Here is an 18,630-nt window from a genome sequence, read left to right as displayed (position 1 = left end):
TAGCAGAGGCAGGCTTGGATCAAACATCCTGTAACACGGAGTTAGACAAGAAAATACCTACTTTCTAAAAGTGGTATTTTCAAACACAGAATGTTAAAACCAACTTCACTAAAAGATGTATTTTATCATTCTGAGTTCAGGCATACTAAACTCAAATGTCTACCATGTTCCCTGAGTCAGTTAGGATTATAAGATGTAATAATCAAACTGCCCATTCTGGCCTATGGAGAACAGGTAGCCTTGCAATAGTGAAATACAAAAATGGCTGTAATTCACTATTAGAACATGCCACACACAACAGGGCATGTCCTATCTTATACTTACAATGCACCCTGCCCTTGGGCCTACCATAGGGGTGTCTGATATGAAGAAAAGGGAAGGTTTAGGGACTGGCAAGTGGGTGCACTTGTCCAGTCAGCTTGGCAGTACCAGACTGCACACAGGCTCTGCAATGGCAAGCCTTAGACACACTTTAACAGCCTGCTTCCGTGGGTGGCACAACCAGTGCTGCAAGCCCACAAGCAGCATTTGGATTACCAGCCCTGAGCACTCCTGGTACACTATACTAGGGTCTGACAGGTAAACCAAACAAGCCAATCATGGAATCACTAATCCATACATCAATTTACCATAGGGCGCACTTGCACTGTGGCACCGGATAGCAGTGGCACAGGGCCCAAAGCATCTAACACTAGCAAAAACACATGAGGCAACAGCAAAAAATGGAAGGGAGACCCACGCCAAGGTGCCAGGTCTAACAGCCACCAATTGGCTGACCATATCGCAGTGGCTTTACCAAAAACCATGATCTCTGTCTTTTCGCTGTTTAATTTTTTTAAATTAGAGACAGTTGTTACTCATCCAGACAGCTACTTCCATCAGGCAGTTTATGAATTTACTCTTCACCTTGTCAGAATCAGGACAAAAGGAGAATAGTAGCTTAGTGTCATCTGCATATGATATGATCTTCACACTACAGGCTCTAACGATTCGGACTAATGGCCCCACATGAATATTAAACAAAGTAGGACTAAGGCATGGTCCCTGGGGGACTCCCTTGTCCATATACATCAGTTGAGACTTGAAAGAATCCAAGCAGACTTGTTGTGTTTGGTGGGCAAGGAAGGCCATGAGCCAATATAGTGCCCTGCCACATAGCCCTGCCTCGTGAAGCCTGAGGGTAAGAAAAGAGTGGAAGACCGTGCCAAATGCTGCTGATAAATCTAAAAATACAACATGACCAGAGTGCCAACATCAGTGGAGAGCCTGATATTATCGGACACATCTAATAGCATGATCTCAGTGCTGTGAAGCTTTCCAAAGCACAATTGCGTGAAATCCAAGATGTGGTTAGCTTCAACAAAGCCTGCAAGTTGTTTATTAATAAACCTTTCTAAAATGCTCACAAGTAAAGGTAATAGTGAAATTGGTCTATAGTTGGAAAGAACTGTTCAATCAGCAGTAGATTTTTCAGCAACGGAGACACTAATACACTCTTCCAGTTCATGGGTACTTTAGCAGTAGTCAGTGAGAGGTTGAATAAATCTATGATCAATAGAACCAGGCATACTGCTAGACTAACCGTTGTCTTAGGCGGGCAGAGGTCATGGGGAGAACCTCCTTCTGTGTGTTCTAGTGACACACATCTTTTAGTTTCTTTTTTAAAATGTCATCAGTTTCTGTGGACACCAGGGTGCTCCTTGCATTGGGGGAAGCCCAAGGAGCCCACTCCCACCTGCCCCAGCTGGCTCCCCCTTCAGACAGCACTGATATTTGCAGGAGCAAAAGCAGGTGCCTGCATTTTCTCTGCCTGCTCTGTGCGGGCAGGATGTCCCTTACTGCATGGGTGTCCCACTCCCCCCAGACATGGCAGTGCTCATGCATCAGCCTTCCTTCATTAACAGGGCTCGCTCAGGGCCTGCTGAGGAGATAAGGGCCCCAGGGACATTCCATGTATGGGGTGGGGTCAAACACATTTCCTCCAACTGGTATTTTTTGTCATTAAAGAGTCTCTTGTTGGCCCCCGGGTGCTTGGACCTTTCTGAGAGATATCATAAAAGACACGGCGGAGCCTCACCTGCTCTGGCAGGATTTGGGAGCTATGTTAAAATGGGCAGAATTTTCAGTCAGCATAACTCTGGCCCCTTAGGACATTTTCGTCGGTTTGGGGTTCATTTGTGCTCTGTCTGGCTAGCCCTAACCATCTGGAGCCTTTTCAGCAGGCCCCTACGGTGACCAATTTTGCAGGTAGCTGGTTTCACTGGTTCTCTGTACCAGCTTTTCCCTTCTGCCTGGTTTATGATGCCCCTCTCCTCTTGTTGGGGCACAGGAGTACAGGCCTTTCCCCAGCTAACCCTAAGGGGAATAAGGGAGCCCTTCTGGTCCTGGGGATAAGCTGCAGACAGTCCTTAGTCCATTAGGGCATCAGAGGGCTTGTCTTTCCAGCTGTCCATGGTGTTGCCACTCTCCAATCCCAAGTTCTAGAAGCCATTCACCACCGGCCACTCCTAGGGTACCACACCACGCCCCTCCACCCTTGTCCTAACCCTGCTTCACAGCATGCTGGGACACTCCAAGATGGTGCTGTCAAGTGGTTAATTCAAACATCTGCTCTGGAGGCCTCGCTCCCCCTAGGAGACATCAGTGCCAGGGATTCTCCCACTAACACTTCAAAGGAGAATTTCACCTGTGCTCACTCCAGATGTCTTGGCTTCCTACTTTGCTCAGTGGGCTTGAGCTGCCCAACCCTGGTATGGTGTAAGAGCAACTTACCAGATGCAGACTTTCGTGCCCACCCCTTTAATCTATAGGACCTGAGTGAAGCACTGATAGTTGTTCTGTTTGTGTGGGGAGGTGCTTTTTCCCTCTGCTGGGGAGCAGAATAATTACCTTGACCCAGCAAGGTGACAAAAGGCCTGGAATCTGAACCTGTTCAATAGAAAAGAACTGTTAAGCACACCCTCATATTTATAAAAAATCTCCCAAGTTGCGAGTCAATGTAGTGGCCTTAGTTCTAATATATGGAGCTAGTAATCAAAACTGTTGTCAAACAATAATGACTAGCCAATGTTCTAAATACTACTGGATAAGCAGAATCCACATTGTTCGATTTCTTCAGTAGATTTTATTTTCTTGTGGTTATAAATCCATAAAACAAAACCTGAACTGAGCCAGAGAAATATCACAATTCTGAATGACCCATAAGGGATACATGTAGGTTCATATTCAAACTCTGCATACATGTTATACATCAGTTTCATACCTTTCTGGACTCTATAAGCCTAAGAGAAGTGAAAATGCAATTTAAAGCAGATTTTCTCTTATGTTTATAATACAATCACACTGCAGAATCAGTATACCCTACTGACGTTTACCTATGAGTGCCCCCTAATATTATGAGACCTACCCCCCAGGTCATCATCTATCCTGGCTGCATCCCTCCTGTGAAAGGTTACCAATGTGCAATTACGCTCTGTGCGTAACAGTTGTCTCACACTCTCATCCTGACATGTCTCTTAAAAGGCAGACACTGGCAGTAAACACGCCCAGTGCAATTACCACTTGATTACTGTGGGTGATACTCCAGTCGGGAGACTCACCCACAGAACAGGTCCAAAAATCAGGTGATCAAAAAGCCAAAAATCCAGGTGGAGCCCCTTTCACTTCACCATATATTAATTCACATTTTCCAATGTTTTTGCTTATATACCCAAGACTCTAAATGGGCACTCTATAAACAGTGAAGTACTTTCATGATGTGCCAAGTGATTGAAGCTGGATGACCCTACTGGAGTTGATCCCATTTATTTTCAAAACGTGAAGTCTGCATGCATTTAGGTCAGTAACTACATCAATTGTGAAGTGGGCAACATTTTGTCAGGAATGTATACTACAGTTTTCCTCTTTTGACAAGAAATACCCTAATTAAGCCAGTGTCATAATTTTGTCATTGACTGCATCCATGTGCCATGAGTGAACCACATCTAAAAAATTACAGCTACTCAGTCATGGTTGCCTACTCCCTCATACGCCATGGTCGTCCTTCCTAATGGCAGGAATTCTCTATACTATGGTTGCACCAGCTTTTGAAACAGGTGTCCTGTATGTCAAGAATTACCTCTAGTGTGCCAACACTGGCATATTGCCACTGGTACCCCAACACCAACAATTACCTTAACTATGCCAGCATTTTGCTTCAGTGACACCGTAAACCAAGAATTATGTCTAGTATGCTACAATCAGAGACAGACGCAAAAATGTAACACCTTCACACACATAGTTTCACTCACTTCTTCTCACTTACACTCACTCAATTTTATTTTAATGCACACTCATTCTCACTCACTTCCTTATTCTCATGTTGCACATTACTTCCCCACATTCTTGTTTACCCTTTACTCGCACTCAATTTTACCCTCAAACCCACTCACAGTCTCACTCTCTCATCTCACTCATTCCTACCTATTTTCACTAATAGTTACAGTCACTCTCACCTATTCTCACTTACTCTCCTATCATTTACTCTCGCTCATATGCTTTCCCACAGACTCACACACTCTCTTCACATGTAAACCAACCACTTTCCTTACCTTTGTTAGTGTCAATATTTTTAGTGATGTATGCCTCCTTTCCACTTTCATATAACATGGTAAATACAATTGGCACATACTTGATCTGTCTCTGTGTGCTCAGCAGAGAGGCCCGGGATTCAATAAGTACATAGCCAGAGCATCTTTATGACCCACTTAGAGGGACTGTGAGAAACTCCCTATGCCTTCATCCTCAACTCCACCACTCTGTCATGCCATGAGATTAATACTGATTCTCAGCCTGAACTCACCTAGGGGTGACTCTAAATTGCACTATAGACGTGTCATATGCTTATTGGGAAATAAAACACAGAAACACGTTTAATTTGGGCAGGATTTTTTGTAGACAGCATACATGCAGGGACTGAGGTGGCCTGGTTGCAGTGGAGGACATGGAAGATGCTGGAACCCTGGGAAAATGCTTGCAGAATGACTGACTTGCCTATAATATGAGGTGAGACACAGGCAGTCATTTGCAGCTCCAGTTTTCCAATGTAGTGCTCATCTCCTAAACTGTGTTGGGTCCTTTCTGCACCAGAAAGTAAAAGCAGGTGCTGCTGTAAACAGCGAAAGCATGAACAATGTATCTGTTTAGTACATGTGACCTGAATTCACAGATTCATTAGCTGTGACCTTGTCACTCCATTGTCATGTCTGATGGTGCAAGATCACATGGTCACAGACTGGCTCACCCTTTAGCCTCCTACACAGGAAACCTTCCACAAGGCATTGGTGACTGGTAGGTAGCCCCGTGTAGTATAGCACTGAAACCCAAAGAGCCTTGGACTTCCTTAGCATGTGACATTTGCTGTACATCATTTAGGGGTGATGCCAGAAGGTGACAAGAATAGCAGGCCAAGGATAGGAAAAAGTGAGCCCTCACTTAGCCTAGTAAAGCCACGAAGGGTGGCACATGTGTGCTACCACAAGGGCCTGTGACGAGTGCCTGGCTCCCTCACTCTAAAGCATGCAGAGTTTATTTGCTTATTGTTTATGACCCAATGTCACAGAGTCTTGAGTTGTGATCTCGTGCCTCTAGTCTCATGACTCTGTTGACGCCAGATCACTTGGTAACAGACCGGTCAACCCTCCAGTCTCCTACACAGGCAGCTTTTCAAGTTGCTTCAGTGATTGATAGGTAAACCCTACAAAGGGTGGCAGATAAACACTAACAAATGTGACAGTGAATGGTGCCTGGCTGCCTCGCCCTGGTTCAGGTGAGGGTCACAGAGTGACACCAGCCAGGAAGCACTCATTTTCTAATTATTATCATAATCATTAGGCCTGGGCGGTAAATTCTGTTCTACTCGCAAAATGTGCAGAATTTGGGTAATTTCGTGTTCCGCGGAGAACGCAAAATTGCCAAAAATTGAGCGATCCGCGGCTTTGCGGAATTGTTTGCTTCTTCGCGCTTTCAAAATGCGTGTTCGCGACATATTTCCCCCCAAGCACGCAAAAAGCATTGCGAACAAGCAATTCCATATGTGCTCGGAATTTTTGCGTGCTCGCTGAGATTTTTTACCGTTACGCGGAGCTTTGCGTACAAGATTCCCAAATAATAATAATACGCGAAGCTTTGCGTAGCGCGACTACGCAAATTCCACCCACCCCTTATAATCATTATAACCAGTTGCCAAGGGAAAATGTATGGAAATCCGGAAAAGAAAATAACCTTTTAAGCATGGTTTGAGAGCTTACCTGATGCCTGAACCCTAAACAAGAATATTAGTATTGGGGAGCTCAGGTCACATGCAACCTATAGCACTAATGTTCTATGGAGTTTGTAAAACGGAAACACCAAACACAAGCTATATTGTGACAGCTGACACAGTCATAAACTGTTTGTTATGGATGTGTCTACTCAGAACAATTAGCACCATCACACAACTTAATCTTAGTCGGAAATACTAGTGGGTCGACCAAAGCACGGCCGCGGTGCATGCAGGTAAGAGAGGTGGAGCGGTGGGGCCAGGCAGTGGGGGGATTTCAACATTAGACCTCGAGGGAAATTAAAAAAAATAATTAATTTTCTCTCGAGGTTGTATGCCAAAATGTCTCCCACCCGGCCCCACCGTCCCACCGCTCTTACCTGCAAGGGCCGCAACTGGTGTCAGAAGCTAAAAACAAGACAACCAACCATGTTATGTCTTGTCAAGGGCAAGTTTGGCTTAATTGTAACTTTATGACTGGGTGAGCACAACTGAATGTGAGGTGACTCCCTAACACAGGAAAAAACTCTTTGGCAATATTTGTGACTATGGAGGTATGTTTTCGCAGGTCAAGTAATACACATGTGAAGGCATGTTTGTGAATTTCCAGGGGTGTCAATGGAAAGGAATGGTGATATTTTAACTTTATTGTTCCACTGTGCCTCACTGGCAGTGAGCACCTACCCTTTCAACTGTGAGTAATATAAAGTAAACAGCAGTCCCACTATGCACTAAAGCAATCTGGGTGATGTACAGCAACACCTCTGCCCACCCACGCTGTTTATTGTACGAGGTAAACAACATCCAGAGGACTGTCTGCTTGTGGAGCACTGGCAACCTTTGACCCACAAAGTTTCGACTATCAGATGTAATGAGGCACTTGTGTAGATGCAAAGTACAGTGGAAGTCAATGCACCATTTTATGTCATCTGTTCTGACAAAAAGAAATTCTCCCGATGGAAAGAATTAAGGATCAAAACACCTCTTGGTACGAATAACCCATTATCTTTTACAAACGCTTAGTATAACTAAAGAACTCAGCAAAATGTATGTCTAAATATGGATAGCTTTTTACTCTCTCCAACTTAGTTTTATTAACTATCCACTTGTATCATAACGTAGGGCCTGATTTAGAGTAGGCCTGGGTGGAGTTCATTGAGTTCCACTATGCGGAACACTGCGGAGGGACAAAAGAACTCCTCCAAGCTACGCAGCGATCCGCAAGTAGCGGGATGTGTTACCTCGGCTGTTCATGCTGATTTTTAGCACTGGGTGTTAGTCACACACTATCAAATCAGAGCAAACGGCATCACGCACATTGCAAGAGGGCACTCCTTGTTTATGCCACTCGAGTAGGAGTTCTACTTGACCGACAGCTTCCTCAACGCAAATGGAAAGTTTCTCAACGCGATTGGTAGCGACCATCTGCGACTGCCCCAGTTGAGAAATCTCACTGGGAAGCAGTCTCGCGTTGGATTTTCCCCACTTGCCAACTTACTGTTGGCAAGCGCGAGCGAGGAAAAAACTAAGCTCCTCTATGCGGTGCAGAGTTTTTTTGAACTCTGCAAGTACAGCGGAGCAAACACCACCTAGGCCTAATTTAGAGTTTGACAGGTGGGTTACTCCACCACAAACATGACTGACGTCCCACCAGTTGTTTAAAAGTGCCATAAGATATAATGGACTATTCATGAAAGCATTTTTGGGTACAGGAAGTAATACTCCTGTAGTACTACTTAACGTTCTCACCAAAATTATGCACTAACATATGGGCGGAGATCTACTTCTATGCGTAGGTGGAAATATATGTGTGCGGAGAACCTTTAACATAAATTTCCTTTTGTGAATTGCTCACAATGTTTTTTATTTTGTCACTATTATTTCTAAGGCTATCACGCTGTTGCACTTCACCCACTGATGAAGGACCTCCAATTGTCTCTGTGAACCTACCAGAGTACTGCAAGAAACTGGATTGTTAATTATGGCGGGTGAACTCCCATTCAAGCACAAGTCACAATCTTTGGGAGGGTGATCCACAAAAAATCACTAAATTAACCTGTGCTTTACCCTCTGGTAGCTTGGCACAAAAGCAGTCATGTTTAACTCAGAAGCAATGTATTAAATATTTATGCAGGACTTAAAAAGCAATAACATAAAAACACAACACCAGAAAAATCCCACACCAAGTTAGACACAGAGTAGATTTAAATAAATAGATTGTTACCAAAATGATAAAAATCAAATCATTATAACCAGAGATATTACATTTTTAACATTTAAGTAGATATAGCACCTTAAAGCACAAAACGCCACTCATCGTCATCTGGTCATGCTAGACCGGGGCAAAGTCACAAGTTCAGGCTGACTGCGATAAAGCGCAGGCCAGGTACAGGGACCCGGTTAGTGCCACTGAAAAATTTACCTTCTGAAGGACTGGCATAAAGAATCCAGTTGATTGTGGAGGATGCTGTGAGGAGCAGGGAAAGCGTCATGGATGGTTATCGCTGTAGCACAAAGAACAGGCCTGGCGGCGTGGACCATCATTGCAATAGAGCGTAGATCTGGTTGTGTATTGTGGATGGTTGTTGCTGGGGTTTTACATTAGTGGTTACTACGGGCTGTCCTTGCTGTAGTGTGAAATTCTGCTGATCTCACATTGATGGTCGTTGCGGGCGGTTGAGTCTCAGTGATAACGGGCCCCTTCGTGGCAGCGAAGAGCCCAAAACATCTGGATTTGTCTTTTTTTCTGCAGAAGAATTCAATCTGGTGCCAGCCAATGGTCCGGGGCTTACGGAGGCACCTCTTGGGTATCAGTGTGTCTACTGGTGGATCAAACATCCTGTAACGTGGAGTAGCGCATAAGTCCTCTTAATCAAATGGGCTTCTAGAAAGGTATAGGAATAAAAACAAATATTCTAGCCCATTTCTTGCTAATGGACCAATGCAAGAACATCCATCAGCCTCTCCATCTCTGATTCATTGACTACAGGGCAGCCTTTGACCGGGTCAACCAAAGGAATCTCTGGCAGAAGGTGGCCAGCTGGCACGTCCTACGGCCCTTGCTACAGGCCCTGATTCTTCTCCACACAGACACTTGGGTCTGGGTTAAGCCGGGGAGCGGTACCCATCTGTCTAGGAAGATTCGAACAGAGCAGGGCCTTAGGCAGGGCTGTGTGCTTATACCCCTCCTCTTCATTGTATTACTTCCTGATTTACCATCAATTCTAGATAAGATTAATGCTCATGCCCCAAAACTAGGAAGTCTACACCTATACAGCTTGATGTACCCTGACAACCTAATATTGATTAGCTGCAAAAGATTGGCCTCCAAAGACTTCTGAATGCCACATCAGTCTACTCAGTGGTGAGCTTAATGGAAATAAACATGAAAAAAAACATACAATAGGGAAGCGAGCCACTAACCCAATGACATGGTACCTGGGAGGAGCAAAACTTGACTGAACCACAAAGTATCAATACTGTGAATTGCTCTTTAACAGTTTGGGGCCCTTCAAGTAGCACAAATGGGCTATGATTCTGATAGCCAACTCACTACTGATGCCCTTCCACTGACTAAGAGCAAAGATGGTCGGATCAACGCTCATGCAACTTTTGCAGTGGCCCCCTCCTAAACAAGATCATAGTCAACATTTTCAGGTCCTTATTTCATCTGCTTTTGCACCCATCAGCACCTCAACTGAGGCTGGAATTTGGCTTAACAAAACAAACCTTTGTTATGCAAGGGGCATTCATTAAATATTGTTTCATGCTAAACAATGTCAATACACAGACTTTAAACTGTCATTTGTGGAAGGAAATCATCATAAGAGATCACTCTACAGCAAGAGCCTATTTGGAATCACCACTGACAACTCTTGGCCTTATGCCACTATTAGACTCACAGATCAGCCTTCCCCAGTTCAAATTCATGGTGAACAAAGTAGTCAAATGGATTTGAATGCTGTCAGACAAAGAAGCTTTCTACAAGAGACAACATTCCTGGATGTCAATAGCCAGCTATACTTTATTGAAACCCCAGCCAGCTATACTTTATTGAAACCCCAACCGTATCTCGATTCTGAGTTTAACATATCAAAGGAAGGTTTTTGAAATACAGATTGGGGTGTCATCTACAGCCATGACAATGAGAAAAGAAGGGAGTTATGCTGAATATGTGGTCAAGGGCTCGAAACAATGCTGCACATAATCTGTTTACGCAAATCTACACTGGAGCATCATAAGACCATATTAAGAGCTATGTTCAACAGCAAGGGTCTACACGGCTGCAGGGAGGCTATTATAGCCTGCTTCAATCCAACGGACACACACACCTAAACTGTAGGCTGGTGAAATACTTCATAAGAGTTGAACAAAAATCTGAAAAGATAGCCCTCAAAGGTCAATCTCGATGAGCACCGCTGTCTGTATCAATGCCTCCCAAAGATGCACCAGGTTGAAGCAACAGACTCAAGGAACACATTTTTACTCAATCTCTTAAGGTATTCGGCTTAGGCAGACCTATGAAGACTACAGCCAGCCTGACTTACTGGTTCAAGACTAGGGGAAAAAACAAAAGGAAAGAGTGAGCAGCCACAAAACGGTCAATTTATTAAGTTTGGTTCCGATAGGTCCACAGCCGAGGATGTTCACTCTAATACAGCTTGCATAGGAATAATATCTAATGAGAACATGTCACTCCAGCCCTTTTGACTTATTATTGTCAGGCGGTGGACAATGCACCAAACGAAGGGCTGAGCACTGCCATTTTAACATCAGGTTTCCGTCCTTATTCTGACAACCTAGGCTGACAACTGAGCTGTGCCTTTGATAGGCCACAATGGATAGAATCTGCTATTGTAACAAGATTGTACTGCAGTGACCGTGACTGAGCACTGACACTTCAAGACATCTTCGACAGCCAAGTCCAAATCTTATTATCTATTGAAATTATGTTACATTTTAAACAGTTTTTTATGATTCTTCAAGGTAAATGATTACAATGCTCATGATTAATGTTCTTTTTCAAACTTTTTAACTATTTAACTTTACAAACGTTCCTCTTGTTGGTTGGTGCAATGGTTTAAACTGTGCACTTTATCAAAAAGTAAGCTGGTAAGAGTGTAGCAGTGACCCACTGTAGTGGAGGCCACCAGGACTCAGTCATGTTCAGTTGCACGGTCATTCAGGTCCAGTTGCAGCAGTTCAGGTGGGCAGTTGCAGCTTATTGTGTCCCTGTATCTCAAAACAGGAGGTCAGACAACTAGCCCTTGGAGTCACTCAGGTGAGCCTGGGATGAAGGGAGCAGGCCCAGTCTTTCCGCTCAGAGAGCAGTGCAGGTCTCAAGCAGCAGGAGAGTGCTCTGGGGAACAAGACAGTACTTCTGCTGAAATGTCCTCAGGTCCAGGAGTGCACCGAAGAGTGGTTCTGGAGATCCAAAATGTATACATGGTGCCAGCCTTTGAAGTGGGGGGATACACTATACTACACACACATCTGGTTCTTGAAAGTACTTCCTTCCCCTGTCAAGGCACCAAGAAGTCTGGGGTGCCAAAAGACTAATGTGAGGTTCCTTTGCAAGTTGGAGACAAGCCCTTTGAAAGGTAAGTGGTACTGGTTACAGCTCCACCCCAAACATTCAGGCAGGATGGAATATCCTGTCAACACTAACCCTGGGTGGAGTTTGCGGAGTTGTGCTACGCAAAATTCCGCAAAGTGGAAAAATAATTCTGCCGCGCCACGCTGAGCTCTGCAAGCGGTGGAGTGCGATAGAAAAATGCAGTTTGCAGTGATTTTCAGTGCCAGATGCTTGTACACACTGTGCAATCATCGTAAACGGTACCATACACAGCGCAAGCGGGCACTGCTTTTCTTTCTGCCGATCGAGTAGATTTTACTCGCGGGGCAGCTTTCTCAATGCGAAAGGGCAGTTTCTCAAAGCAAGCGGTCGCGAGCATATGCGACCACACATAATGAAGACCCTGACCCCCCCCCTGTGTTGAGAAATCTCGACAGGAGATTTATTTTCCACGCTCGCGCCGCAAACTTGATGTTGACGATCGCAAACAAGGAAAAATCTCACCAGGAGGTGGATTTTCCTCGCTCGCCATCTTGACGTTGATGAATGCGAGTAAGGAAAAAATCACCGCTCTGCTATGTGGAGCTGGGTTTTTCGGAACTCCGCGAGCTCCGCGCAATGCAGAGTGTGGAAAACGCCGCAAACTCCACGAGTGAAGCAGAGTTCATCGCCCAGGCTTCGTCAACACCCAATACCTTTTGTCTCACTATATGGTAAGAATGCACAAACCTCAGCAGCAGAACCATTCACAGTCATTTAACCCAGGAAGCTGTCAGAGGCACAAAATGTGTAGGGCAGGAAAATGGGAACTTTCTAAAAGTGGCATTTTCATATTTGTGACTTAAAATCCGACTTTCAAATTGAAGAGGACTTTAAATTACCATTCATTTTAGTCTAAACACGATTTATTTTGACTGGCTCCCAATTAAATGTTAGCATTCATTAAATGTAATAAGTTAACTTACTGTTAGTCTATGGGAGAGGTAAGCCTTACATTAGTGAACAAGCATTGGCATAGCCAATAGGTCTCGCCTTTGGGACCTTATAAGTGTTTAGCCATGCAACAGTTGCATAACTAAATACTTATAAGGTCCCAAAAGCGAGACCTATTGGCTATGCAAAGCGGCCGATCACGATCAAACATCAAAGCGGCCGCGCAACCGAAAGTAATGGCGGTAAAGCGTGGCGAGTGCGCCCGCGCACATGCACTGTGGCTCTAGGCTGGCCTAGTAGCACTTTATGGAGCCCTCTCAATAAGTCTCGCCAGACCAGCGCATGCGCTGGGTCAGGCGAGACCTAAAAAATGTAGGAGTTTTTCAGTAGCAGGGTATGTAAAACTTAAACCCACATGTCCTACTTTTGAAATACATTACACTTTGCCCTAGGGGCTTTCAGGGCATATCTTAGGGGTGGCTTATATGTATTAAAAAGGAAGATCTAGGCCTGGCAAACGTTTAATTTTGGCAGTAGAAATGGCAGTTTAAAACTACCCTACAGACTGCAGTGTGAAGTCTGATACAAGTTGTAAAGCACTACTTTTGTGGGTGGCACTATGAGTGCTGCAGGCACGTTAGTAGCATTCAATTTACAGGCCCTGGGCACCAAGTAGTCCATATACTTGGCACTTTAAACTCAAGTTATTTAAATTTGCCAGTCATGTGCTTATGGCAATTTTACTGTGTTTTATGGAGAGCACAAGCAATTTAGCACTTTCTGGCAGTGGTTAATTACACAGAGTATTAAGGCAAAGAAAAACAAATTCAGAAAAAAGGAAGGGTGAAGACAAAAAGTTTGAGGGTAACCCTCCTGAGAGAGCCAAGTCCACCACTTCCAGACTTGTAGACTATTTGTACATTAACAATTTTAGACAAATATATTTGTCAATCGGGATGTTGCGGTTTTTAGGTTGCACTAACCAAACACCACAACAATTGTTAAATCTATTTACACTTGTTGCAATTGTGTTCCACCCATTTAATAGTCCCAGAATTTTTACTATTTGGATAACCCGGTATTGGACTTTTACTGTGGTAAGTATCCCTACATGTGTCTCACCCACAGTAATGACATGGCAAATGGACTGTGCATGTTTACTACCAATGTCTGCCTTTTATGATAAGGCTGCTGTGATGCAGCAAGTTTAACGGGCGCTTGGATGGTTACACAGGAACACATGTGCACAAGCCTGTTCACAAATCTGTGGGCTGGTTGTGTGAGATTACCATCGTGCACAACCCGGAAACTGTGCACAAGTAGTAGCACAGAGTGGAATCTATAAGATTAGATATTGACTTGGGGTATGCCTTATAACGTTATTGTACACTCATAGGGAAAGTTAGTGTGGTTTACTGTTTTGTCTGCCGTGACGCTTTATTACAGACATTGGGGAGGAAACTGCATTACAGTGCAGTTTTACTTCACTTTAATTACAAATCCCAGTGACATATCAAAATGAGGTAAAGCATGTGCAAGAAAACAAAATCTGAGATTTCCAAGAGATTATGGTGCCGATTACGATCCGGTAAAAACCGGGTACGAACCGTCGGTCGGGGAGTTTTCTCCGTCCGACTCGTACCCGGTCGGAAAACTTTACAAACATGGAATTACTATTCGCACGGAAACACCATTTCCGTACGAATCGTAAAAAACACCGACCGACGAAAATATACGTACGAATGTGATCCGGGAATGCTGCGACTTGACGTCGGGACGCTTTGAGGCAGCGTTTCACGACCCAGGAAGTACGATTCGAACCGACAGCAGTCCGGACGGCGATATTTTCACGGCACCCAAAAAGTGCCGGAAAAGCGAAGTACGGCGCGAAACGACCAGAGTAGGTGGCCCGGGACGCGCCGTACCCCCCCCCGCCCCCGTACGTACGCGCCGTACCCCCCCCAGCCCCCATACGCACGCGCCGACCCCCCCCAGCCCCCGTACGTACATGTCAAACCCCCCGCAGCCCCCGTACGTACGTGTCGAACCCCCGTGTATGTATACACCCGTGTACATTCGAGTCGTACCCCCACCCGTGTATGTACACCCGTGTACGTGTCGTACCCCCGTGTATGTACACCCGTGTACGTGTTGTACCCCCCGTGTATGTACACCCGTGTACGTTCGAGTCGTACCCCCCGTGTATGTACACCTGTGTACGTTCGAGTCGTACCCCCACCCGTGTATGTACACCCGTGTACATGTTGTACCCCCATGTATGTACACCCGTGTACGTGTCGTACCCCCCGTGTATGTACACCCATGTACGTTCGAGTCGTACCCCCACCCGTGTATGTACGGTGCGTACCCCCAGCGCGTACATACACGGGTGTACATACACGGGGGTACGACACGTACACGGGTGTACATACACGGGTGGGGGTACGACTCGAACGTACACGGGTGTACATACACAGGTGGGGGTACGACTCGGATGTACACGGGTGTACATACACGGGGGGTATGACACGTACACGGGTGTACATACACGGGGGGTACGACACGTACACGGGTGTACATACACGGGTGGGGGTACGACTCGAACGTACACGGGTGTACATACACGGGGGGTACGACACGTACACGGGTGTACATACACGGGGGTACGACACGTACACGGGTGTACATACACGGGGGGTACGACTCAAACGTACACGGGTGTATACATACAGGGGGGGTTCGACACGTACGTACGGGGGCTGGGGGGGTTCGACACGTACGTATGGGGGCTGGGGGGGTCGGCGCGTACGTACAGGGGCTGGGGGGGTTCGACACGTACGTACGGGGGCTGGGGGGGTCGGCGCGTATGTACGGGGGCTGGGGGGGGGTCAGCGCATACGTACGGGGGCTGAGGGGGGTCGGCGCGTACGTACGGGGGTGGGGGGGGTCGGCGCGTACATACGGGGGCTGGGGGGGGGTACGTCGCGTATGCGGGCACATGTCTCCATGGTTGCTATGGGTGTTTGGTGCGGACGGTGTTTTTTCCATCCGGTTGTAACATCGGACGCACGGGATGGATCGTGATTCCGCGGTCGGACTTCACTTTTCACATTTGTACGGTAAATCGTTCGAGGACGTGTCGGACACATTTTTCGACCCGAGGACGTGTGAGGAATAATTCCCAATGCGGTTTGTATGGACTTTTTACCATGCGAATCGTGATTGGCAGTTTGTACGGCACTTGTACGATTCGTACGGTAAAAAGACCGGATACGAGTCGTACGGGGAATTTTTTTGCCGGATCGTAATTGGCACCTATGTGTGTAATTTATGGGTCATCCAGAATTGTCATATTCTCTTCCTCAGGATCAGGATCAGAACCCAGGCTTTTGTTACCCTGCTGTGCCAAGTTAATTACATTTCTCTCCAGCTGCAGGAACAAAGGCCACCTCACAAAAAGAAGAAATTAACAATGCGTCACTCAGTTTCTGAGGGGGAAAGGGTGGGGATAAAGAAAATCTGAATTTGTTAATTACTTGCCACACTGCACCAGGACTGGGGACAGCTCAGGGCCACATATCAAAGGAGTAAGCCCAGACAACTGGAGCCAACACAGAAAGGGGCTCCTCTTTGAACTTTCTTCTGGTGAGAAAGACCCTGGCAGTGATGTCAGCGAGGGCGGGAGCTGAGACCGCAGGGGCAGCATGTTTTGCAGGAGGGTTGGGACAGGGGCAGAGAGGTGTTGTTGCACCCTAGGATTGGATAGGGTTGCATGGATCCGAGAACTTTCCTCCCCACTTAAAAAGTCTTGCACAAGGGGAAGACGTTCTCTTGGCTGGTGGTTTTGTGCTCTTCGCTGCTGTAACCCTGGACTGCGACAGTCATGTACCACTGGATGGAGAAACCCCCTGAAACCCAGGAGGACTAAGGACTCTGCCCCCAGTAGACCCTAGGACCATTGAATCTCTCCAAGAGTTAGTAAGTCTGGCTCCCATAATCCCCCTGAGGACCAGTTGGGTTAAAGATCTGTCCTACTGTGCCCTGCATCCAAATCGATCCCAAAGGGGCTTGAGTTATGGCAGTTTAAAGGTTAGTGTCCTTTGACCTTTTTACAAAAACAGAGCACATGAGGCTCTACCTCATCTCTTCAAATTAACCCCGGGGTGGGCATGGGTGGGTCGATGCATGATTTATTTATTTATTTATTCAGAGAGGAGGCTGCATGGGGACCCCTTCCCTGGGCCGTATGTATTGAACAGGAGGTTTGTACGCTATCCCCAGCCCCCAAAGCAAACAAAAATGGGGAAGCTCCACTGCGACTCCCCAATTGCAGTGGCCTTGCACCCGCACTCCATGCCCATGTCTAGGGGAACAGGGCGGCCACCGCAGAATGCCATAAAGGAGTTAGCTGGATCCCACGCCAGTAACGATGAAGGCGGTCGAGTAAGGGCCAGGCTTGGCCTCGCAGGAGTGGGATCGCCACATTGCACCTCAACCATGAGCAGCACAGATTTGTATGGGTGGGTCTGGGCACCCCCAAAGAAAAAAAAAACACATGAAAGGAAAGCGCTGCACATCTCTCGGCACAGTTGGAAAGCCACTAAGAGAATATTCACTGCTCTTGGCTGGAGCTCACATAATGCCCTGCAGGGCTTCCTAATGTGGATATTTTTCTTGCCTTGTGGTGGCCCGAGGGCAACAGGAACACCACAAATGAACATGAAAGGTGTTGGGCAGAGGGCTGTAGGAATTACAGCAAACCCCCAGAATAAATGTTTGTAAAACTGGCCCTATGTTTGCAGGTTCAAGGAATCCATGACCCCCTAAGATTTTCACATGATTTTTAAAACACTCTCAAGGCTGGATCGTTTTACGCTGCAACTGGGAATACAGCACCGTTTAGGGGCTTGTTCTATGGCTACACCTAATTTACCCAGAAAGTATCTAAGGAAGAAAAACGGAGTGAAGTGCTCTCTAGGGTTTGAATCTGTGGTTGCATTTTATGTGGTTGGAAAGTGGTATCCTCTAGAGCCAGTTTTTAGGATTGCTTTTCATATAAACTGAAAATAAAGAAAAAATACGCAGACATGTTATGTTTATCTTAAAATGCTTTATTGATATAATAATATTGACAGTGACTACTGATCAAGGTTGATATGCTTTATGAACATTATTTGTTTTTTAATTTCTTTCTTTGCATTTTGAATGTGCAAGCAGTACAATACAAATAGCAGAAAAGAAGACCACTATCTAAATTAACACTCCAAGTCATAACATATAGACAAACAGTTCTGAAGAATAGTAGTCTCCCATCTCTCAGGGTTCTGTCCAATCTGAGCATTACATTTTCGTCTGTGGGTGGCAGCCAATGGGGAGGGAATGACAGACAAACGCACATATACAGTGGCTAGCGAGCCAGTAATCAATCACCTATTTGGAGCACATGGCGGGAAGGTGGGGAGGGCATCAGCACTGCACTAGCCATCAGTCATACATCAGTAAACGCATCTGACTCCATCTCACACAGAGTTCTGCCAGACTCCACTGGGGAGTGTGGGGGCTATCCTTGCACGCTAGACCTCATCCTGGTCCTTATCCACCGCCTTTCTCTGGGCTAGAAATAGTTGTGAGACCGTGACCCCATTAAAAACTCTGCCACTCCATGTGCCTTATCCTCGGCACGTGATCTTGCAGAATCAAATTTATCGCTGCCTGCCCTAAAGACACCCCGTCATCTCGTCTGGTGAGGGAAAGAATCATCAATGGGGGCCTTTAGTGTTTGAGCAACCAAGCCAACATCCGCCCGATCTGTACCCCTCCCTGT

This window comes from Triturus cristatus, chromosome 7, assembly GCF_964204655.1.
Source record: "Triturus cristatus chromosome 7, aTriCri1.1, whole genome shotgun sequence".
NCBI classification, from domain to species: domain Eukaryota; kingdom Metazoa; phylum Chordata; class Amphibia; order Caudata; family Salamandridae; genus Triturus; species Triturus cristatus.
This window is presented reverse-complemented; position numbering follows the sequence as displayed.